Source organism: Delphinus delphis, chromosome 4 (genome assembly GCF_949987515.2).
Source record: "Delphinus delphis chromosome 4, mDelDel1.2, whole genome shotgun sequence".
NCBI lineage: Eukaryota > Metazoa > Chordata > Mammalia > Artiodactyla > Delphinidae > Delphinus > Delphinus delphis.
The window spans coordinates 21,720,726-21,745,542 of record NC_082686.1 but is presented as its reverse complement, the minus strand read 5'-3'; the positions used below and the strand labels follow the sequence as shown (position 1 = coordinate 21,745,542).

The 24,817-nt window shown below is 34.0% G+C and overlaps 1 pseudogene; it reads left to right on the top strand.

The window, feature by feature from the left end:
* The first annotated feature begins 16,498 nt into the window (after positions 1–16,498).
* Positions 16,499–16,892, top strand: LOC132424350 (multifunctional methyltransferase subunit TRM112-like protein pseudogene; annotated as a pseudogene).
* The last annotated feature ends 7,925 nt before the right edge of the window (positions 16,893–24,817 follow it).

Sequence of the window (24,817 nt, the reverse complement as noted above, 5' to 3'; positions counted from 1 at the left end):
TATAGGGTGAGAAATCTTTTGGCTACTGTCTAAATAGTATCCTTAGAGAAATCTTTTAAGAGTAAAGAGATCTCAAGCTAAGAAAACAGCCATAATCTTTAAGATATTTAAGAACGTCCAAAACCCTCCTAGGAGAAAGTGTATAGTCTAAGATGAAACAAATGGAAGAGACTGGCTTGTAGTTGGTGGTATTTGCTCCAATTAATGTGTTTAAGTTGATTTAAACAAAGGTGATAAAACAAATCTATTCCCATGCCTAAAAATGCTCTGATTATCTTCATAGAATGTCAGACTGGGATTAAACTTGAAGGAATATAGTTTTATCTAATTCTAATTCTTTTATCTCTTGGGAGAATAAGGATCAGAGATTTAAATTATAGTCTCTCTATTTAGGGAAAGATAATTAAAATCTATAATTCCTAACTCCAAGTGAGTGCTCTCTTCAAAACATCTGTGTAAATGGTTTTGTCTTTCCAATTCTATCTGAGTTAACTGCCTGACAAATTGCATGTTCAACATATGGGAAGTGTATATAAGAAATCTATCTGAAGAGATTACCTTCTCCTTTACCTATCCCAGTTTTAAAGAAAAAAAAAAAAACTTCCTTGAAGAACGACTTCCTTTTTTAACCTTTAAATCACCTGGGCTTAGTGAAATGGATTTAGTGTCTTACTCCCAACATAAACTGCATAATCTTTTTCATCTCTATTTTATTCCTCATTGCCCAAATGTAATTGACTAAAATAAAATTAGTTCAGCAGATTCTTATTCAGATTGTTGAAGCTGCAAACATTGATTCCTGAACTAACAGCATTTGTTATAATAATGATACAGATAAAGATCAGCATCGTTAGATTATGGAGTACAATTGACCAAATATTCGCAGAAAAAATAAATTGAAAGTGATTATTAAGACTGTCCTCACTGCAGTTTCTTGAAAACACAGAATATCTATTGCAAACTTGGATACAAACCATTACTTTGATATTAAACAATTTTAGTCTAAATGACTATAGCTTAACACAATTATTATCTCATTACACAGAATGTTTATTTTATGTAGTATACAGTTCAACTCATTTTCTATTTCAAAAATGAAACATAAATTAGAGCTTCAAGAGACAAAATGTACACTAAATTAAAAGGAATTAAATCTTTGAATAAGTGAAAGCTAATTGGATAAAAGCCTTTATGATGCTATCTTCTAAAGTAACAAAAATAATCAAAATAACTAAAATAGCTAGGCTCATCACAGAGTCAAAAGTCAGTTCAGAAAGCATTGACTATGAATGGAGCACTTTAAAATATCAGCATGTTTGCTGCAATCACCAATAAATCCTTTGATATATTAATATTTATTGTCTTTAAGAAAAAAATCTTTAATTTAGTTGAGACACTAAATTATGAATATACTGAACAGAAATATGAACATTGTATTATAGTTTTCTTACACTCAGGGACATTACTGCAATTTGTAGCATAATTAAAATGAATTTTTGTAAGCAGTCAGTCATTAAGTTATTTTAATTTTCCATCTCAAATGAAAGAGATAAAGCTCTGTAGCAGATGTAATGTGTAATTATCAAAACAGTCTAAATCTTCAAAACTGCTTGAGGGATTTTTTGCATAAATGGTCTTTGAAAATTAACACAAAAATCCAACTTTTTTTCCCATACCTGTTTACACATTTTGTTCATTAAAAAACTGTATCTTATTTTAAGTATGACTGGGGCTATAGATTAAACTGTGCCCCCGCAAGAAAAGATATGTTGAAGTCCTAACCCTAGTGTCTCAGATGGTGACCTTATAGGGTCATGCAAGTGTCATTAGTTAAGTTCAGATGAGGTCATGCTGGAGTAGGGTGGGCCCCAACTCCAATAGGACCTGTGTCCTTATAAAAAAATAACAGGTGAAGAGACACACACAAGGAGCACACTATATGACAACAAAGGCAGAGATTGGAGTTAGGCAGCAGCAAGCCAAGAAATGCCAAAGATTTCCAGTAAACCTCCAGAAACCAGTGAGAGGCAAGGACTGATTCCTCTTCAGGGTTCAGAGGTCTCATGGCCCTAATGACAGCTTGATTCTGTACTTCTAGCCTCCAAAACTGTGATGCAATAAATGTTTACATGTTTAATCTACCAACTTTTTTACTGGGGCCCTAGGAAACTAATAAAACTTATATTTAAAATTTTCAGCCCTCAAAGAGACTACGAAGTTTAAAAAAGAAAATTATTCCAAACGATCATCAGTGATAGATACATAAAAAGCACGAGAATAGAAATATTTATCTGGATGCTTTTACATGTGTGTTTGTCAGCAATAAATACATCTGTTTGCTATTTTCTTCGGGTATGCATTCATGCTAGGTATCTGCCCAATGAGTATCTCATGCATTTGGACCATTCAGTCCTACATAACTACTTATAAAATTGAAAGTGGGAGGGAGGGAGATGCAAGAGGCAAGAGATATGGGAACATATGTATATGTATAACTGATTCACTTTGTTATAAAGCAGAAACTAACACACCATTGTAAAGCAATTATACTCCAATAAAGATGTAAAAAAAAAAAAAGAAAGTGAAGTAATTACATTGCTATAGAAATGGTTCACAATTCTTCTATAGAGATGCTTGTTATCAAGCTGGCATTGCTATTGTAGTGTACAAGGTGGCTCTTCTTGTCTTTCAGACCTAGCCTTGTACATATGCTGTTGCAATAACAACTTCAATAGTCCCTTGTTTATATCATTACTCCAGATCTCTCTCCTAAAGACAAGACTTATAAAATCAGTTGTCTAACTGTTTTTTTTACTTGGATGTCTAGTAGATGCCTCAAAATCTAATGACCCTCTCAAGGTCAACATGACCAAAACAAGACCTCCACACTTCCCTGACACTTCTTCACCACATCACAGTAAATTATGGCATCTCTGTCATTCCTCCTGCTCAGGTCATGAGAGCATAAAGCCGTTTTCCTTTACTTCTATTTTCTAACTTTGCATATTCACATTATTCATCCTATTAAAAAATACTATTGGCTCAATCTGAAAATATTATGCAAAATTCATTTGCTTCTGCAACTAATACAATCCACCAATATTTCCCAATGGAATACCATGATATTCTTGTAATTGGTCTCTCTACTTCTTCCTTTGCCTTATTTTAATTCTCAACATATCCACCAGAGTGAGCCTTCAAAATGTAAGGCAAGGGTCTTCGAGTCTAGGGAAGATGTCAGAGAGTCATTTCTCTCTGCTTGCCCACATTAAGTAAAAATATAAACCCAGGGAGAGAAGAAGCAAAGAGAGAAGCAAAGAATTCCTCTGAAAGTTGAGGGGGAAAAGGCAAAAGAGTTAGAATGATCATCAGCAAAATGTCTACAAATAATAAATGCTGGAGAGGGTATGGAGAAAAGGGAATCCCCCTACACTGTTGGTTGGAATGTAAACTGATGCAGCCACTATGGAGAACAGTACGGAGATTCCTTAAAAATCTAAAAATTGAGTCACGATATGATCCAGGAATCCCACTCCTGGGCATATGTACACAGAAAACTAATTCAAAAAGATATATGCATCCCAGTGTTCACTGCAGCACTATATACAATAGCCAAGACATGGAAACAACCTAAATGTCCATCGACAGATGAATGGATAAAGATGTGGTGTATATATACATAATGGAATATTCCTCAGCCATAAAAATAATGAAATAATGCCATTTGCAGCAACATGGAAGGATCTAGAGATTATCATTCTAAGTGAGGTAAGTCAGAGAAAGACAAATATCATATGATATCACTTATATATGGAATGTTAAAAAGAGATACAAGTGAACTTATTTATAAAGCAGACTCATAGACATAGAAAACAAACTTATGGTTACAACAGGGAAAGGGGATGGGGGAGGGATAAATTAAGAGTTTGGGATTAACAGATTCACACTACTACATATAAAATAGATAAACAACAAAGACCTACTGTATAGCACAGAGAACTATATTCAGTATCTTGTAATACTGAATATCTTATAATACCTTGTAACCTATAATGGAAAAGAATCTGAAAAGTATATATACACATATATACTTTTAGAAACCCCAGGAATGAAAGAAGGGCACCTTACAACCAGAGGCTCAGCATTTCCTGATTACCAACCTATCAATAAAAAGTGGCCCAGTTCATTCCACTCCCACAATGAAGGGAAGTCAAGTCTGCATCAGGAAAGTACAGCAGCATTGACAAAGAAGATCAATTATAATGACTCCTACAAAATAAGTGGCCAGAGGAAGGTCTCTCCTACTTAACTAAGTTTAAAACTTCCCTCCTCAATCTAGAAGCACCACATGGCTGGGTACACCCTCAGCAAAGTGCCCAGCAGGCACTTCTCCTCTCTGTGGGCTGGAGACTCCCTTCCTCTGTCACAGGTATTCAGGCCGAGGAAGCCACATCTGCCTTCCGGGGCAGCACCAGCAGGGACTAGTGAACAGTGGAAGCCCATCAGCAGGAGATAAAACAGAGAGATGGAAGTAATATCACAAGCCTATAAAAATAAAAGTGGCATTATAACCAGAGCTCACAAAAGTGGGCTAGGACCTGTGCACTTAACCTAAATAGGTGGACTTCCTGCCAAATAGAACAGAAAAATAAACAGGACCCAGAGTGTCCTAACATGAGAGTCAAAATATCAAGGACACAGTGAAATATTACCTGTTATACCAAAGACCAAGAAAATAACAACTTCAATGAGAAAAGATAATCAGATGGGACAGCACAGAGAAAAATTAAATACTGCAATTTTATGACAAGGACTCTTAAAGCAACCATGATAAAAGTAATTTAATAAGGAATTAAAAATTATCTTGAAACCAATGGGGGACAATGTCATCATAAATAGATGTTATAGAAGAGAACCAAATGGAAATTATAGGAGAAAATTTTGTCAAAATAGCTCATATTCATGACCATAAAATAATCCTCAACAAATTTAAAAGAATTAAAATCATAAAGAGAATATGGAGGATGTTCTCTAACCATAATGGAATCAAACTAGAAAACAGTAAACAGGAAATCTCTATAAACTTGGAAATTAAACACAGCACAATTCTAAATAACCCATATATAAAGGAAGAAGTCTCAAAGAGAATTAAAATAAAGAAAAAATAACTAGAATTAAATGAAAATAAAAATACAACAACTCAAAATATGTAAGATATGACTAAAGCACTATTGATAACATTGGCTACATTAAAATAATATCAGAAATCAACAATCTGGGATTCTACATCAAAAAAAAAAAAAACGTAAAACCAGCAGAAAGGACTAAAAAGCAGGAATCAATAATATGGAAAGCAGTAAAACAATAGATAACAAAGCAGCAAAATTTGGTTCTTCAAAAAAACAAACAAAAAAAAACTGATAAAGTTCTAAAAAGAATGGCAAGAAAAAAAGGGAGATGATATAAATATTAGGAATGAAACAGAAAATATCACTACAAATATTTCAGCCATCAGTATGATAATAAGGGCACACTACTAACAATTTCACCCACCTTATTCAACAATGATAAAGAAACAAGTTTTTTTCAAAAAACACACAGCCAAAATCTAACCATGACAAAATAGAAATAGTGCTATAAATCACTTAAGAAATTGAATTTGTAATTAAAACGTCCCCCCCCCAAAAAAAAGAAAACTCAAGGCTCACACGATTTCACTGAAGAATTCTGACAAATATTTAAGTAATTAACACCAACTTTACACAATTACTCTTGCAGGGTAAAAAACAAGGGATGCTTTCCAGGTTATTTTATGAGGTCAGTGTTAACCCTGATTCCAAGATCAGCCTAAAGTAGTACTCAAAAGAAAACTGTACTCCATTATTTCTCATAAGCTAAGGCACAGAAATCCAACAAAATATTAAAAAGCTGCATCAAACAATGTACAAAAATAATTATATACCATAACTAATTAGGATTTACTGCAGATATGCCATGATGGCTCAATGTGTGAAAATAAATCAATGTAATCCACCATATCAAGAGCCTGAAGAAGAAAAAACTGATTATATAAAATGACAGAGAACAAGATTTTGACAAAAGTCAATATCCATTTCTATAAAAACTCTTAGCAATCTAGGAATAGAGGGGAACCACATCAAATTGAGAAATAATATATATTTTTAAAGTATATAATTAAATCTAACATTATACTTAATGGTGAAAAATTAAATGCTTTCCTGCTAAGATCAGGAAAAAATGGCAAGGTTGTCTCATCTCCCCTTTCTTATTTAACCTAGTGCTGGAATTTCTAGTCACTCAACTAAACAAGAAACTGAAGTAAAAGGCATACGGATAGGAAAGGAGGAAATAATGCTGCACCTATTTGAAGATGCCATGACTGCATCGCATCACAAGGAGTCTACAAAACAATCTCCTAGAGCTAAGTGAATTTAGCAATGTTGCAAGATATATGATCAACACAATTATGTCAGTCTCATTTCTATATACTCACAGTGATTATGTGGAAATCATAGTTAAGAGCACAATACCACTTACAACTGCTCTAATGAAAATGAAATCCTTAGGTATACACTTAACAACACATGTATAAGGCTTATATTCTGTGAACTACAAAATGTTGATGAAAGAAATAAAATATATAAATAGAGACATATCACATTAATGAATTAGAATATTTCACATAGAAAAGATGTCAATCCTCCCAAAATTCAATGAACTTCTAACAAAATCCCAGCAAGTTTTTGTAGACATAAACAAGTTCACTCTACGATTTATAAGAAAAGGCAAAAAAAAGTATAGCTAAAATAATATTGAAAAAGAACAAAGATGGAAGAATCACTCTACCTCATGTGAAGTCTACTGTATAGGTACAATAATCAAGACAGTGCCATGTCAGTAGGGGGATAGACACCTATCAGAAATAGACCTACACCCAATTGATTTTTGACAAAGTTGCAAAGTGATTCCATGGGGGGAAGGAAAGTCTTTTCAAAACTGTGCCAGAGCAACTGAACATCCAAAAGTTTAAAAAAAAAGAAAAAAAAAGAAAGAAAATAACTGTGACTTAAACCTCATATCTTACATAAAAGTCAACTCAAAATATATAATGTCAAATAGACTTGAAAGTAAAATTGTAGAAGTTTTAGAAAAAATATAGGAGAAAAATCTTTGAGATCTAGAGCTATGTAACGTGTTCCAGATTTAATACCAAAGTACTATACATAAGCAAAATATTGGTAAATTAGGCATATTCAAATTAAAGAATATTCACTCTGCAAAGGATGCTGAGAAAAGGATGAGAAGAAGAGCTAAGACTGGGATAAATTATTCAAAAACCTCTATCCAACAAAGAACTGGTAACTAATATGGATAAAGAACTCTCGAAACTCAAGGAGACAATGAAATTGTTTATGGGCCAAAGTAATGAACAGATATTTCACTGAAGAGGATATACAGATGGCAAATGAGGATACTAAAATATACCTAACATCACTAGTTTTAGGGGAATATAAATTAAAACCAAAATGAAATGTCACTATACAGGTATCATAATGACTAAAATAAAATATAGTGAGAATACCAAATACTGGTGAGGTTGCCGAAAATTTAGTTCACTTGTATATTGCTAGGCATACAAATGGTACAGTCACTGTAGAAAATATTTTAGCAGTTTATTGTGAGCCTAAATATGCAGATACCATATGATTCAACAACTGCACACTTTGGCATTTATCCCAGAACAATGAGAACTTATGTTCACATAAAAACCTGTACATGATCATTCAGAGAAGCTTTATTCATAATAGCCAAAAACTTGAATCAACTCAGTTGTCCTTCAATGGATGAATGGTTAAACAAACTGTGGTGCTATAAATATTACTCAGCAATGAAAGGGAATAAACTATTGATACCCACAACCAATTAGAGGAAATTATGTTGAGTGAAAGGTCAATCTCAAATAGGTAACCACATATTGCCTGATTTCACTTATATAACATTCTTGAAATGACAAATTTTTAGCAATAGAGAAGAGATTAGTAATTACCACAGTTGAGGGACTAGGGCAACACTAGAGATCCTTGTGAATGCTCTGTATTTGACTATAAAGAGTGACTATCCTAGATGTGAAATGTACTATAGTTTTTCAAGATTTTACCATAATGGTAAACTGGGTAAAGGATACATAGGCTCTCGCTGTATTATATCTTACAACCTCATGTGAATATACAGTTATCTAAAAAATTAATTAATTAAAACATACAAGGCAGGAAAAAAATATCATTCCTTGGCTTAAAGCTCCACAGTGGGTCCCTATTTCAGAGAGAAGAAACCAATTTTCTTAGAATGGCCACAACACACTTCATGCTTTGGCCCCATATTACTTTATTGACCACCTTTTCAAAAGTCAATTTTTATATAAATTCCATTCAATTACTTAGGGAGATTTCAGCGCTCCTAAAGGCTTACTTATAGCTAAAATTTTTTTCATTATTAATTTTAAAATATATTTATTTTAAATAAATAAAATAGTTCCCAGGAACTATACAAAACTTGCCTTATAGTATTTTTTTTCTCAGAAATGTATTGTTTACAACAAATAAAATATGAGTGAATTAGATTTCTTACACAGCAGTATTTTCCTGTAAATGTGTCAAAAAATCTACAAATCAGTATTTTCAACTTGTAGCCATATTCAGAGTCTAGGAAAATATGATGTCAGAAAATTCTGGAAGTTATTCTCCATGATTATAAATTCATTTTGGTTGCTAAATGGTTAGAGGATCCTATAATTTATTAATCAAGCATGTCCACATTTTTGAATAAAGGAGGTGCTATTGTGTAAACCTGACATAAACTAGGTCTGTTGTAGTCAAACTGAAACATACAGTCATGTTCATTCTAAGGTGGTATGATTTGATTTCTGTCTGACACCCAGCTAACAACATGCTACAGTCCCATTTAATTTCTAGGCGCAGGTGCATTAGTTTTCTTTTACTCTCTTGAATACATCAGATTTGTACAGAGATTTTCTAGATGCTTATACATCCCATTGCATCTTACTGGCCACTCTGGAAGTTGAACTGTCCTGGCCTCCCTTGCAGTTAGTCTGGGCCATGTACCATCATTTGTGGTTGCATTTCCAGGCTGTTCATAAAGCCACAGTAGACCATTGGTATCCTTGGGGATTGGTTCCAGGATCCCTGTGGATACCAAAATCTACAGATGCTCAAATCTCTTATATAAAATGGTGTAGTATTTACACATAACCTATGCACATCCTCCCATGTACTTTAAATCATCTCCAGATTACTTCTAATACCTAATAAAATGTAAATGCTATGTTAAATAGTTTCTGGAGCATGGACAATTCAAGTTTTGCTTTTTGGAACTTTCTGGAAAATTTCCCCTGAATATTTTTGATCCCCGGTTGAATCCTCAGATGCAGAACCTATGGATACAGAAGGCCAACTGTACTTGTATGGTGTCCTCCATAATTTCCCTCTTTTCTCCTTTGTTCTGCAGATAGAGAAATGCAGAATTCCCACGAATGACTCTCAGAGATACAATTTAAGTGAACATCACTCAGAAGAGCTAAGAAACTACTTTGCCCATCTCAGGACCTCTTCCTTTGCCACATCAGTTTTTTGAGAGTCTCCTCTCCTCAGCTGTCAGTTGTCTACCACTCTTACTCTATTGTGGGTTTTTGCTCAGAAGTCACATGGGCAAAAAGGCTTTCCTTTACTGACTCTCATAGAGCATCATTTACGTAGTATTATCACACTTTGAATTTTCCTTCACAGCGCCTATCAAATATATGTTTATTTGTATAGTGAGTTTTTAAAGTATGTATATTCTCACAAGAATGCACACCTCATAAAATATGATTAATTTTGCAATCATGCTCTTTTCCCAATAGTATCAAATTGGTGGTGAGGTAGGCAATTAAGAGACATTGTCTCACTACCATTTTATATGATATAGCAGAGTCATCTGTACATGAGAAGTTCGAGTGTGAGAGATAAGAGAAATATAATGATGAAGAACCACTAAAACAAAAAACAAAACAACAACAACAAAAATTTGTTGACTAAAGTATAGATGTTCCTGCTAAGGAAAACCACTGATTTAAGTAACAATAAATAAGGTATTATATTTTTCTTAAGCAGTATTCAATGACAGAGGAAAAAGATGTTTATGCAGGTGGTTTGTTGATCAAAGATCGGCAATCTGTAGGCAGGAAAAATTAAGAAAAAACAAATTCAGAATTGTGGGAGACTAGTTCAAGCAACAGTCTGGATCTTTGAGTAATATTAGGGAAGTTAATGAGGAAATATTATGAATATTTAAATAAAGCAAGTCACACGAATTTTTTTCATTTCCTAGTGTACTTAAAAGACTTCATTATAGTGTAAAAATAACTTAAGTGTGCAGTAACATTATGTCTAAAAGTCAATGTACATACATTAATTACAAATAATGCTGTTAGAAAATGGTGCCAACAAACTTGCTCAAGAATGGGTTGCCACAAACTTTCAATTTGCAAAAACCACAATAACTGCAAAGCACAATAAAGTGAAGCACAATAAAATGAGGTCTGCTTGGACTACAGAATGAAATGACTGGAGGTCTCAATATAAAGGTAGAGAGAGAATAAGGGAGGGATAAGGCTTAATATTGCTGTAGAAACTACAATAATTAGGTATAACATGTCATAGTCAGTGGTTTTATTAAAACACTTACATTCAAAGACCATATGTAGAACAAAAGATTTGTTTATAAAAAGAAGAGCAAATTGCTAGACAGAAATTTAAAAGAAAAAAAAAGAACCTAAGGTGTTTTCACCAGAAATAGGAAAGCATTTGGTATGGTATATCATTGGTACTATTTTTTTTCAAATGAGTATATATTGATAAGATTTCATGTTTTTCAGTATTCATCAAGCTATACACTTAAATTTCTTCTACTTTGATAATGAAAAAAGAATCAGAAGGCTGGTATTCATAGAAATCAAATTGTTGAGAGTGTGAAAACTCTAAGGGCTTCTACAGATTATGGAGTCCGCCCTTCCCCATTATGTAGATCTGGAAATGGAGGTTCAGTAAACTTGTGACCATCCAAGGTTGCAAAGCATTCTGTGCTAAGGCCAGTCTTCTTCAATTACATGTTATCTACTTTATTACATAAGTAAACTAAATAACTTAGTGATTACATCTGGATTACCTTCAAAATGCATTCCATTTAAGAAATATAAGTAAACTAGTAAGTAAATTAGTAAGATTTTACTAATAAGTAAAATCTAAATGTATATTTAAATTCATTCATACTCAATATTTATATATGTAAATAATGAAAACTCAGATGAATAAGCTTGATATAAAACATATTTAGCATTATTTCATATAAAAATTAAATCTTATATGAGTAATACAAGTAGGTGATTATAACTAACAAAATACATTTAGGTAATAAAAAGGTATGCTGTTCCTGATGAATAATGGCAATAGTAGTAATACGGATCTAATAAGAGAAAAAATGAACTGAATCCACTGGATCTTTCTCCTACCTGCAGAAATTAAAATGGAGTTCAAACTTATGATCAGTATTCCTTTAGCTTCCTATATGATATTTTGAAAACCATGAGTAATTATGATTCATATTCTTTCTGTCATGCTTTATTTCTTTTTCATAATAGTATATATTCAGTCACTTAAATGATTACCATTAGGAAATATATGAACCATTAATATTAAACAAAGTAATGTGAATTTGAGAAATGACAATTAACACTTTTACATTGATCTGTATTCTTTTGCTTAGCAGAAGGCATTAAAATGCCAGAATTGTGCTTATTTACATAAATCTACAAGTCTAGTTGTAGTGCTTTAAGTATCAATGGATTCATGATAAGTATCTTAGAAAATCCCATCTGTTATAAAATATGTGACCTTATTAATTCAGAAAATGTCAATTAAAAATATTGTTATAAATAGAAATGTACTAGGAAACAGACATTTGATTTTCTCTGCAAAGAAAATCATTAACAGTAGAGGCTTAATGGAATTTGTGAAGAAACCTTTCAACTTTGGTAATTATTAATTAACACTGATTACATTAACACCTATATGGGAAATATTGTGTAGTTTTACACATATAATCAATGAACTTCATCAGTCAAATTTACATTCAGTTGAAGACAAAACTGTTCTGTAAGAATCATTACAAATTAATTAGTACTTAACACTTAATTGAAATGAACACATTGAAGCTCAAATTTCATTTTCAGAAAATAAGCTTAACTATCATGGATCATTTGGTTTGCTGTTCACCCTCCATTTTACTTCCAAAACACTTTTTAAAACTTACTCTACAAGCAAAAACAGATCAGACTGTCACTCAATTTTTTCCTATTTAACACTCACTACCACCAATTACCCAATTGGCTGTGGTACTAAAAGTTTGGTTTTTGAAAAATATGAACTCAAGGAACAACAATCCTTAAGTCTAATTCTCCTGTTTTCACAATTTACACTTTCCTCACTCAAGGCTTTTGGTCATCTCTCAGTTTCCTTGAGTAGGGTCTCCCCTGCTCATTCAGCATGCATAAGAACGTTCCTCCCAAATTCTCCTAATCACAGATTGTGCTTATGTTGGGGAGATCCTGCTGTAGGACGTTTATCTGATAAGGCTTTTATGATAGACTTGTAGAAGCAGAAGAAAGATTTACAAGAGAGTAGAAAATGTTTCACCCGTTAGAAACATCCATTTTCTATTCTACAGTAGGGTAGCTACATTTATTTGCAATAATAGGGCTCAAGAGAGGATAAATTCACTATAATGATAGGTATAGTAATGGACACTGGAGTTTTGGTATTGTGGGCAGAGAGTTCAACATAATCACCCTCATGTACAGTCTTGTCTCTACCAAGCCATACCTTCTCGGCTGTATTTAGACCATGTATAAAATTTAGAGCCTCTGCAGTTACCAGAACTTCCCATGGTATAATTCCAGCTGATAAAACAATGTTTCTATGTACAAATGGTGCTTGAATAAGCCATACCCAGTACAACTACAGCTTCAATGATGGCAATAAAATTTGAGAGGCATCACCACAAAACCTGAGAATATTGGGAAAGCACAGGAAGTCAAGAGATTCAGCCTGCAGTCCAGACATAGAAACTTAATATGAAACTTGCCCCTACTACCTAGGTTTTCAGGGCCTTAGATTTTCCATCTGTACCACGAAGATATGTTTTTGATTATCTCCAAGACCCTTTCAAATAAAAATCATGCATTCTATGCTTTATGGCAGTGACTTTTAGACCCATTATTTATCATGCCACACAGTGGTATTTACCAGTGTAAGTGATATAACTATCCAGTTGAAAGTTTCCAAACTGAAAACCAACTCTATTGATTGGAAGATATGGCAAAGAGTAAACTAGAATATTTTTCATTAGATAATATATATTTTAGGCTTGATGATTTATTTCTTGTTTTAATACTTCCAGCATTAGTTTAAGCACCTACACATGTTCAGCATTTTAATATTTACAATCAGGATTTCAAGTGATGTTTCTTTTAGAGTGATGCATCTTAAATTTATTTCTCATTGAGTTACAAATCAAATCACGTTTTGCAAACAGTGAGGTGAACACTGGAACAGTTTTTAGCTTGATAATTGTAGCTCATACCTTTCACTGACATCGAGAATGAGACTAACAGGCTGCCTTACAAATAGGACTGCTTACTGATTTTGCAAAGGTTGGAACAGAAGAGGCTGTACTCTTTTTCCGTAACTGTAACAAGCCCTACCTTCCTATATTGATTACTTACTCTTCAGTGTTACAGTAAATTGCTATTGTGGAAGCATAATGATTCTGAACATTTGTAGCCCAGATGATAGGGTAATGTTTAAACACAGTGTGCCCTGTTCTTTGTAGATTTACTAATAACCTCTTTAATCATTTCTGTTCAAAATACTATGAATTCTGAAGCAGAAACCAGCCTAATGATACAACTAATATATGGAGCATAACATTTAATCATTTAGAAGTAAATCACAGCAATTATTTTTCCATCCTTTAGACAGTGGGCCAATTTTTTTTTTCCTAATACTATTCCTAATAAACCTAAAATAAATTCATAGAAACTTTCATTCTATTCCTGCTCTTTTGTTCTTAAACCAAAGTTGGCCAAGGTAATTGTTTCGATTTTATAACATGAATTATATGTTTGAAGAATGTTTTCCTATCAAAAGAATATAAATATTTGAAAAATAAGCACATTTAAAGATCTATCAACCCACGTATAATGCAATGAGGTGTCACCTGAAATAAGGTGAATATAGGGGATATAGGAAGATTGTCATGAAAGATATTATATCTTGTTGTAACAAAATGTAATTTTTACAAAATGTTCCTCCTTCAGAAAGACACCAGTATCTCATCTACTATATGAATTGAGTTAGTTCAAATAAAAGTGATTATTGAGGATGAAAGCCATCCTATTATATTTTTCTTGTAGATATGAAATACAACTGAGAAAGACGAGTAAAATAAAGAATATTTAATAAAACAGAGCCTGTAAACATTGGAAGCAAATCTGAAAAATGAAAACATGGTATAAAGTATGTAAAAAAGAGGAATTCTGGGGCTTCCTTGGTGGCGCAGTGGTTGAGAGTCCGCCTGCCGATTCAGGGGACACGGGTTCGTGCCCCGGTCCGAGAAGATCCCACATGCCGCAGAGCGTCTGGGCCCGTCAGCCATGGCCGCTGAGCCTGTGCGTCCGGAGCCTGTGCTCCGCAATGGGAGAGGCCACAACAGTGAGAGGCCCGCGTACCACAAAAACAAACAAACAAACAAACAAAAAAAAACAGCAACAAAAAACATTTTCGAATCAGATTTGTTGTCCTCAGTCTTACATTCATTCTTTCAAAATATTAATATTTTGAAAATTCTCTAACAGAAATATTAAGGGAAGGATCTATAGGGACAAACAAAAAGAATTAATAGGAATATATTTAAGCTTGCCTGGAGAATTCAGACTAGACTTCCAAGTTGAGGTGTTACTTAAGCTGATCTTTACTGTGTTTCTTCATTATCAGTGGTTTAATTTTCTATATTAGGCTAAGTGTTTGAGCTCTTCAAAGTCATACAGAGTAATTTTAAAATAATGGCTTTTGTGCAAAGACTTCATAAGTCAACAGAAAGAGTTGCATGTATATAATCTGCTTTAATGTGTTTCTTAATGTACCCTTGATGTGTTTAAAATTAATTTTTGTGTGAAATTTGAATAATAAAATTAAATACTGAACATATGATATGCATAGAAACATAGAAGTATTCTTAACAATACATGTGAATTAGTTTTTAAAATTTTATACATTGTGATATTTATCTAAATTTTTTCTTCTTAAATATTGGTTTACATGATACTCAGTAGTATTTCTAACATGGAAAATTATTCAACTTAGCTTTATAAGTATTTCCTTTAACAGTATTTCCATTTTACACTGACAATGAGAGCACACTGACATTACCATCTTCTATTGATTTTTTAATTAATAAATTTTGTTGTTTTAGAGCAGTTTGAGGTTCACAGCATAATTGAACATAAAGCTCAGAGTTCTCATAAACCCCTGTCCCCATGCATACACAACCTACCCTACTATTGATTTTATCATTTTATAAAATATTCAGTGGCTTAAATATTAATTTTTTAAAACTAGATTTTCCTCAATGACTTGAGAAATATGTATGTAATTAGAATTCTAACACTAAACAATGCCTATATCTTATATATAAAAAAAAAATTCAAAGTTGGGTGATTATTTATAGCCAAGGTGAATATACTTAAAATTAATTTCAAAAGCTTTACCTAGATAAAAAACCAAAATACATAAACCATTATTTTTTTCATTAAAGAATATTTGCATATGTATTCAAAATTTAATGGTTTTGCCATTCTTTTACTGTATATATCTTTTCATACTTACTTGCATACTTCTTGAGAAATTCAAATGTGTATAATCTGTAGCATTTTTATATTGCTAAGAACCAAATATAAAATTCATTTCCCAGAGGCTTTTATGAGTTAAATGGTAAATAAATTTTTAATGTATGTATGTAGTTAGAAATTGTATGTAATTAGAATTCTAACACTAAACAATGCCTATTAAAATTTAGTTAAACTAAAAACTATCCACAAAGCATTCACTTTCTATCAAATCTACACTCTTTGCTCGACCCCTATATACAATACCCCATATTAATTTTCGAATTAGGGATTTGTAATAATCTGCAAATTTTTAAAGTATGATTTACCCCATTCTTAACAGTTAATCTTTATTTTGAACAGTTTTAACTGATATTCTTTCCATCAATTTTTTAAGACTCAGATTTCATCCCTTATAAAATACTGAATTTAAGCTTACTATGCTTTATTGCGTATCACCTTCACATACCTGTTGTCATAATGTTCACTACCTCAGTTCCCATTCACATCTCAACCCACTGCAATCTCATTCCACTTACCACTGAAGTAGCTCTCCCTAAGGTCACTAATAAATGCCTGCTGAGCTCGCATGTGCGGGGGTGGGGCCCCGTGGCTTCCCCCTGTGCCTCCAGGCCACCGGGGTCCGCATCAACCCTGTGGAGTTCAACCCCGACTTCGTGGCTCCTACGGTACCCAAAGTGGAGTGGGCGGAGCTTCTGGAGGCTGCCAACACCTTGCATCTGGTCGAGGTGCACAAAGGCTGGAGGTGAATGTCCTGGAGGGCACCCTGCAGTGCCCAGAGTCAGGACATCTGTTCCCCATCAGCTGTGGGATCCCCAACATGCTGCTGAGTGATGAGGAAACTGAGACTTAAAAGCGTGTCCAGCCCCGGTTTTTCATTGCGAGCGTGTGTATCTTTGTTTACGTATATCCTGTTTGCTACTTCTATCCTGTGTATCCCCAACCCTTGGGCCAGTGACACACCAAACACACAGTGTTCTTGAGCTCGGTATTATATATTTTTTCTCATTAAAGTTTCAAAACCAAAAAAAAAAAAAAATTACTGGTGGCGCAGCCGCTGCCGACTCCTCTCCATCCTTCCCATGGGACGAGGGGCTGTGCCCGTGGTCAGACCCTTCTAGGAGGGTTAAGCCAAGTAACTGTAGTTGTCCTTTTCACCATCCACTCACTCCAAATATTCTTTCTCAATCAGAATGTCAATGCATGTCTTAATTACTGGGACCTGAGGCTTGAATCTTGAGGACAGCTGGGTCAGTACTTCTCCAAGTGACTGCTGGTGCTTTAGAACCTTCCTCATTTTCATAATTCTCACAATAGCTGCCTGGCATCAGTAGTTTGAGATCTTCCTCGATGTTTTTGTGTGTGGTTTCTTGTTGCTGCTTCTATTCTGTTTCCAATCTTTATTTGAATTTTAAGGAGATGCTCCACATTGAGCATACTTTTCATCTTCAAATTTTCTTTCTTTGGTTTTCATGTCAATGAAAACAACTCTTGTTGATAGGGATTTTTAGGGCTACAGTGTAATGTGTATGAATCCAGTGTGACAAAATACATAGTTAATTGACCACATAATGTCTTATGTCAACATAGAATTAGGGTGGACCACACCTACTGCTTAATTTTAAGAAGAAACCCTATATAAATGTTTGTTACATAGGCCTCGGCCAATGGTTACTCTGTATTTGCTAATGACTTTCCAATTTATTATCTTGATGCACAGAAAGAGCTAAACAATTAAGAGCGTCAGCAAGGCTTTTGTATCTACATTTTAATGGTGTTGGCAGAGAGTTAACAAAATTGTTCCTCTTCTGCATGAGAATTTTATTTTCAGTTAAATTTCCTAGCTTTGTTTCCCTAGAAACGGGGAAGGACGCTATTTGTCAACTAAGTTACTAAGCAACACTGCTTACAGTAAAACGACTGCTTAATTGAAGGCTGACTTAAACCAAGGGACAATACTTGATAGGAAGCCCTACTGTGAGGTTCCTCTGAGTGTAGAGACTCATAATTGGGCATGTACCTTGTACAGTCCATGAAAGGTCTTTCTACGGAGTTGGTACAAAAGATTATGGCTCCTGTGGAATGTGAGGCTTTTAATCAAGGGTAGTTTCCACACCTGTAGATTCTGTATTTTATCTCCTTTCCACCTCAGCTGTTACCTGGGTGGAAGAGAGCTCACCAGAGCTGTATAGGTTTACAAGAACTGCTGCAAGACTCCTACTGAGAGGAACACCTACTGAGGAGGCCCTCCTGGCAAGCTGAGGTTCCTGCCCTAATCCTTTTGATTAGACTGGTACAACTGAAATATTGATTCAACTTCCAGATGCTCTGACATTTCCAGATTCTCAGCTTCTATATAATTTTCATTCAATATTTTTCTCTGTGTGTATATTTGTAGGCCAAATTTTCAAATTATGAAAAATCTTAACTATAGCAGGGTTAAAATATTTAGACTCACATAGTATTAACAATAACTATTATGATATAGGGGATTTGAGATCTCTCTAATATGAAAACATAATTTTTCATGCAGATTCTGAGTTGCAGCCTAGACAAAGTAGGAGAGAAGAGAGATAGAAAAATATTATATCTTTCATCATATTACATGGATTAACAGCCTATACCATGAGTTGTATGCTTGATAGAAATGGAATCAAATTTTAATTTTCAAAACATAAATGTTGCAAATATACTTAATTACTTGAAGGTTTTATATAAAATACACATAATTTGCCATATGGGTATTTTCAAATGTGCTTTATTAATTAAGTATATGATTCATTCAGTAGTCTTTTTTTTCTCTCTTATTTTAAATTATAATTTGGAAATATAACATGTGCACAAAATCAAACATATTTAGACCATGTTTGATAACAATGTCAGAACTAATCAAAATCTTAGGCAATAAAATATTCACACTTGATATTATATATTGAGCCTAAATTTGTCTACTTTTCAACATGGAGACAATCCAATGCTGCTCTAATTATAAATTAAACTTATTTTCAAAAATTAAAAGTATTTAAAATGCAAATGCCCTTTACAGCAATTTCAACTTCAATATTTAAGATATATCTTATTCAACCTTCTCCCACAACGTTTTTTCATTTTGTTTCTCTTATTTGCCTTCAGTCATTGTTTTTTTTTTTATTTGTGTTAATACGTGTTTAAACTTGTGGACTACATATCTAAGAAGTACCCATAAACATGGCTATGTTTAATTTTGAGTATATAATTCACAGTGAATTAAGATAAATATTTGACAAGTGTCTGGGTTGCTTGAACAGTTATTTCTATTCTCTTAGTGAATGTTTATGTAATTATCCTTTTGATATTATCATAACTGTCTATGTTACCTGAACACAAGTTCTGAGATATTTATTTGCTTCATTAATTACTTTATGCAGAGAGAACATATTGGACTTCTGGAATGCAACCAAAGAAATAGCAAGTATAGTAGATTTCAGGTACAATATTTTAGAAGAGCAGATTGTTTCTCACTGCCAGAACAAGGTAATTCATTCCATCGTAAAGTGACGATCAAAGGAACGTTATCAGTCACACTAGCTGATAAACTTTTAGTCAGAGATTAAGAATTGGACTTAAATTCCTTAATTAAAGTAATAAGCATAGATTTCATGATTTTTTCTTAAAAGCAAACTTTTCAATCTAATGTATGAAAACAAATGAGTGATACAATTGGCAGAAAATATTCCTGGACAAAGAAGTATGAAAATGAATGTCTTCCAATCTGTTTGAATGTGAGTTAAATGAATGTATTCAAGAGCAAATTAGGTCCCTAGTGATAATTACAGTGGGCTCTAATATGTTCAATACAGTATAACCTTGTTTGTATTTTGGCTTTACCATACTTTTAGTATCAGGTTAAACAATCTTCAAAGAAATGTACTTTCTCCTTGAGCTATGTATAGTAGTAATAGTAATAATAGTAATATGTCAAGATACATGAACAGAAAATTACTGAGAGTTTAACCAGACATTCAAAATAAAACTATTCTTGTTAATAGCTAAAAAAAACAAAAACTGAGACTTAGAAGATTATCAAAAGATGAATGCTCCAGTAATGTCTCATTTTCAAAGTTTTTATTTTAAGTATGAATTATGAGGCTAAGTATTCAAGTTACCAGAATTATGTCTTAAAGAACAACTTAGAAATGTAAGTGGAAATCACCAGGATCTATAACATATGTGTTATTATCCAATGTAGTGGTTAATTTTATGTGTCAACTTGACTGGGTATGCCTGTGAGGGTGTTTCAGGAAGAAATTAGCATTTGAATTATTAGACTAAGTAAAGAAGATCCACCCTCATCAATGTGGGCAGGCATCGTCATATTGGTTGAGGGCCCAAACAGAACAAAAAGGTGGAGAAAGGGAAATTCTCTCTCCCTCTCAAGCTGGGACATCATTTCCTCCACCCTCAGTTCTCCCCCCACATTCTCAGTTCTCAGGCCTTCAACCTTGGACTGGGAGGTCCAGCATCAACTCCCTCGTTTCTCAGGCCAACAGACTCAAGATGAATTACACTACCAGCTTTTCTGGGTCTCCAGATTACAGATACCAGATTGTGGGACATTTCAGTCTCCATAAACCAGTTCCCTTAAAAAGTCTCTTCTCATTTATCTATATAACTATCCTATTGGTTCTGTTTCTCTAGAATTACTTAACACATCCAACTACATCACTTATCCAATGTTTTTCTAATCTAGTTTCTAAATTGAAAAGAAAAGAGACCACAGAGTACTTCTGTGTTTGTCTTTCAGCACATCTGAAGATTCCTCTTTCTATCCTGGAGAGCAAGATGACAAAGCTTAAACTGGTTGATAATATTGTAGACTAGTATGATGTTTAGTTAAACAAAGCATGCCAATTAATATTAAACTGAAAGGAGACTTTCATTATGTCGTACAGGTTTTTATACTTGGTGATATAATTTTCTAAAATATTTTCTAAAATATTTATCATTTTTGTAATTATCCTTTTTTATTGTTTTCAGAACAAAAGAGAAAATAGATGATTAGTTAAATCAATAACTCTCAAAGTGTGGTCTTGTTAGTCTTTAATGGCCCTAAGACTCTTCAGTGGGTCCAAAAGTTCAAAACTATATACATAATAATAGTAGGACATTATCTTTTTGCTCTCATTCACTCAGTAGTGTCAGTGAACGTTTTCAGAGGCTGTAATAGTATGTGATGAAATGCAAATATTTTGATAATCCAGATTTCTTATATTAAGCATTATATAAGGGAGATCTGAAAAATGTAAAGAGATACTACTATTATCAATTCTTTTATTTTTAAAAATACAGCCATCTTTAGGAAAAGAAAAATGGTATCTATGTTTACAGGAAATAAGCTTATTGTTATATTTAAATCAATTAGAAATCAATATTTTAATTATTAGTTTTACTTTCTAATATAGTAACTATTGCTAGAGATAATCTACATAAATGTTTCAGGATCCTCAATAATATTTAATTATTCTGGTTCCTGAGAAACCAACAGTTTATGAAAAGAAAATGTTTGAGAACAAGTGACTTAAATCATTAGATTTATAATTCAATAATATCAAAGTAAGACTAATGGCAAAATATCATTAATGCCTAAAAAGCAATAACAAAGTCTCATATATGTAGAAGATCAGGGGAAGTGGTATCTTTGCCCATGCCAGGTACAACCATAAGACTACATGTTTAAACACATAATTCCTGTCAGGATCCAAGGCATCCATGACTGGAATTAAAGTAAATAACAGTTTCCCCTAACTCCAAATGTATCTGAAATATTGTATATCATTAGAGTATCATTTCTGAATTATTTTGGTAAGGTAATGCTCTAGAGAATTTTTGTTTGCCATCTATGATTGCATTAACAAAATACCACAAAATTAGCATCTTACAAAAACACACATTTATTATGTCACAGCTTCTATGGGTCAGGAATCTGGGAACAGCTTAGCTGCATCCTCTGCTTTAGTCTCTCACAAGCTGCAATGAGTTTGTCATCCAGGGCTGGACTCTAAACTGAAAGTTTGGTGTGGGGAAGGACCCACTTTTCTAAGTTTATATAGTTGCTGACAGAATTCAGTTCCTAGAGACTGCTGGACTGTTGGCCTCAGTTTCTATCCGACTCTTGGCTGTGAACTACTCTCAGTTCCTTGTCACATGGGTCTCTCTAACTCAGCTGCTTGCTTCATCAAACTGCAGTAGTCAGAAAGCAATAGGGAGTCTTAGAAAGACACAAGTCACAATCTTCAGACTAATGGTCTCCCAACTGAGCTATTTTGGCCACCCTACAAGTCACAGTCTTATGTAACCCAATCACAGATATGATATCTCATCCATCTTGCCATATTTTATTGCTTATAAGCAAAGCAGGACGGCCAACTCAACTCACTGCAACAGGAGGAGATTACACAAGGGTGTGGATACCGAGAGAGATCGTTAAAGTCACTTTAAGTATACCTAGTAATACCTGACTAAATTCCCAAGCACAGAAAAAAACAATGTCCAGTTATTATAAAAAACAAGTTTTCACTCATGCATGCATTTTCTGATCATCGATTTTGTGATAAGCTCAATTTATGATGTGACTTAGGATGAAAAGAAAACCATGCAATTACCTTCTGTTCTAAATAAATATGAATTTCCTAGATGAAGAATAATAAGCAAATACTATCCTTTAGAAATTCTAATAACTTGCTGTTGGTACACTGGGCAATGGTATATCAAGTTAACTAAGGTCATTGCTAATGTGACACTAGAATTAAATCTTGGTGGACTAGGGAGCATTAGTGAGGTAAAAAGTTATCTTTGAGAAATAAAGACTGTCATGTAATGGGACTAGCAGAAGCAGATTCACAGGATGAAATAACTTGAAACCTTCTGGAAATTGCATCAAGGGGACAGGTTTTAAAAGTTAGGAAGGGGGGCTTCCCTGGTGGCACAGTGGTTGAGAGTCCGCCTGCTGCTACAGGGAATGTGGGTTCACGTCCCGGTCCGGGAAGATCCCACATGCCGCGGAGCGGCTGGGCCCAAGTTAGGAAGGGGTAAGATAATGAAGGATGTGTCTGCTAATAAAGGTCATTCAATCTTTTCACCTGAAAGTTACTGAAAAATATAATTTCTAATTATGATAAGTTGTACTTTCACAATGTAATCCATCAATCAATTAATGATAATATTTAGTGACATCATGCTGGAATTAATGGAGTGAAATGATTTGGGAAAATTAGATTACTATCACCAGGAAATTAAGATGCCTTCTATAATTATCCAGGTAAGAAATTTTGAAGATTTGAAGAAAGATACACTCTTGGAAAATAGAAGTAGGATCACATAAGATAGGTATTGACAAAGTGGGCTCTGTTAATAGATAACTTTCTGAGAAGGTGATAGAACAGTGTCGACATTTCTCCTCCCTCAGCCCCCAAGTTAATGTATCTCCAGTTCACGTGTGGATTTTATTAAAATCTGACTTTGTAGGTCTGGAGTAAGACTTGATAGTCTCCATTTCTAATAAGGTCCCAGGTGATCGTTAGGCTGCTGCTCCTCAAAACATATTTTAAGTAACACAAGACCAAACTAAGTTTTTTTTTGTTTGTTTGTTTGTTTTTTGTGGTACGCGGGCCTCTCACTGTTGTGGCCTCTCCCGTTGCGGAGCACAGGCTCCGGACGCGCAGGCTCAGAGGCCATGACTCATGGGCCCAGCCACTCCGCGGCATGTGGGATCTTCCCATACCGGGGCACGAACCCGTGTCCCCTGCATCGGCAGGCGGACTCTCAACCTAAAGGTTTTATGATTAGAAATGGTATGAGCGATCAAGACAAAGCATGTAACATACACAACCACATACCCACACGCTCACATGGATCTAAAGAGAAGAATAAAAGTAGCTAAGGAGATACATGGACTAAACCACCATAACAAAAAGTGAGGCTAATGACAAATAAAAGTACAGGTATTTGTATCTGGAGAGGCAGATTCTCAGAGTGGTCTTATCAGTTGCAGGATGATTTTAAGGTAACTTTGGTGATGTGCAATCTATTTTACTACTTCCTTTGGTTCAAGAAAATTAACTTCTCATTAATCTCTACAACTGAAAAAGACCAGGTTAATGTTGGGAGGTATACTGGAAGGAAAGAAACAATGTATGTGGCAAATGGCAATTACACTTTTGATTAACACTGTTCTAGCTTATTTCCTCATTTTCTGTAAAGAGGGATGCACATAAAACTCCAAAAAGAATGGTAAAGATGGAATGAATATAAGGAAAGATTTCAAATTTATCTCTTGAGGAGAATGGAAAACAAAAGTTTGACTGAAAATAATTAAAAGTGTTACTAGAAAGAATTGACAAGTACTGTATATTTGAGCTGTGGATTCAACTTGTAGTAGCAACGGTGTACATAACTGTTTCACTTTTTATTCCCCCCCCCTTTTAGAGCAAATACTTTTTATTTTTTCTACCCCATATTCCTTCTTCTCTGGAGGAGCAGTATCTTCAGTGTGGTAATTGTGCTTTCTTCCTGCTCCAAATATATTTCCTATATAACCTGCTAATTTCTGATTTAACTCTCTGTTTATTGGGGATAGTTGATTAGGTGTGGGATAGTTAACTGCGTGTGGGAGTCTTTTCCTGGAAACTTCTAAACTGAAGCTGAGATTGCCTCTGTTGGAATTTCTAATATGTAAAATTTGGAGCAGTGAGTCCCATCAGTTGACAAATTCGGTTGGAAATGAGAACGGAGCCAGTATAC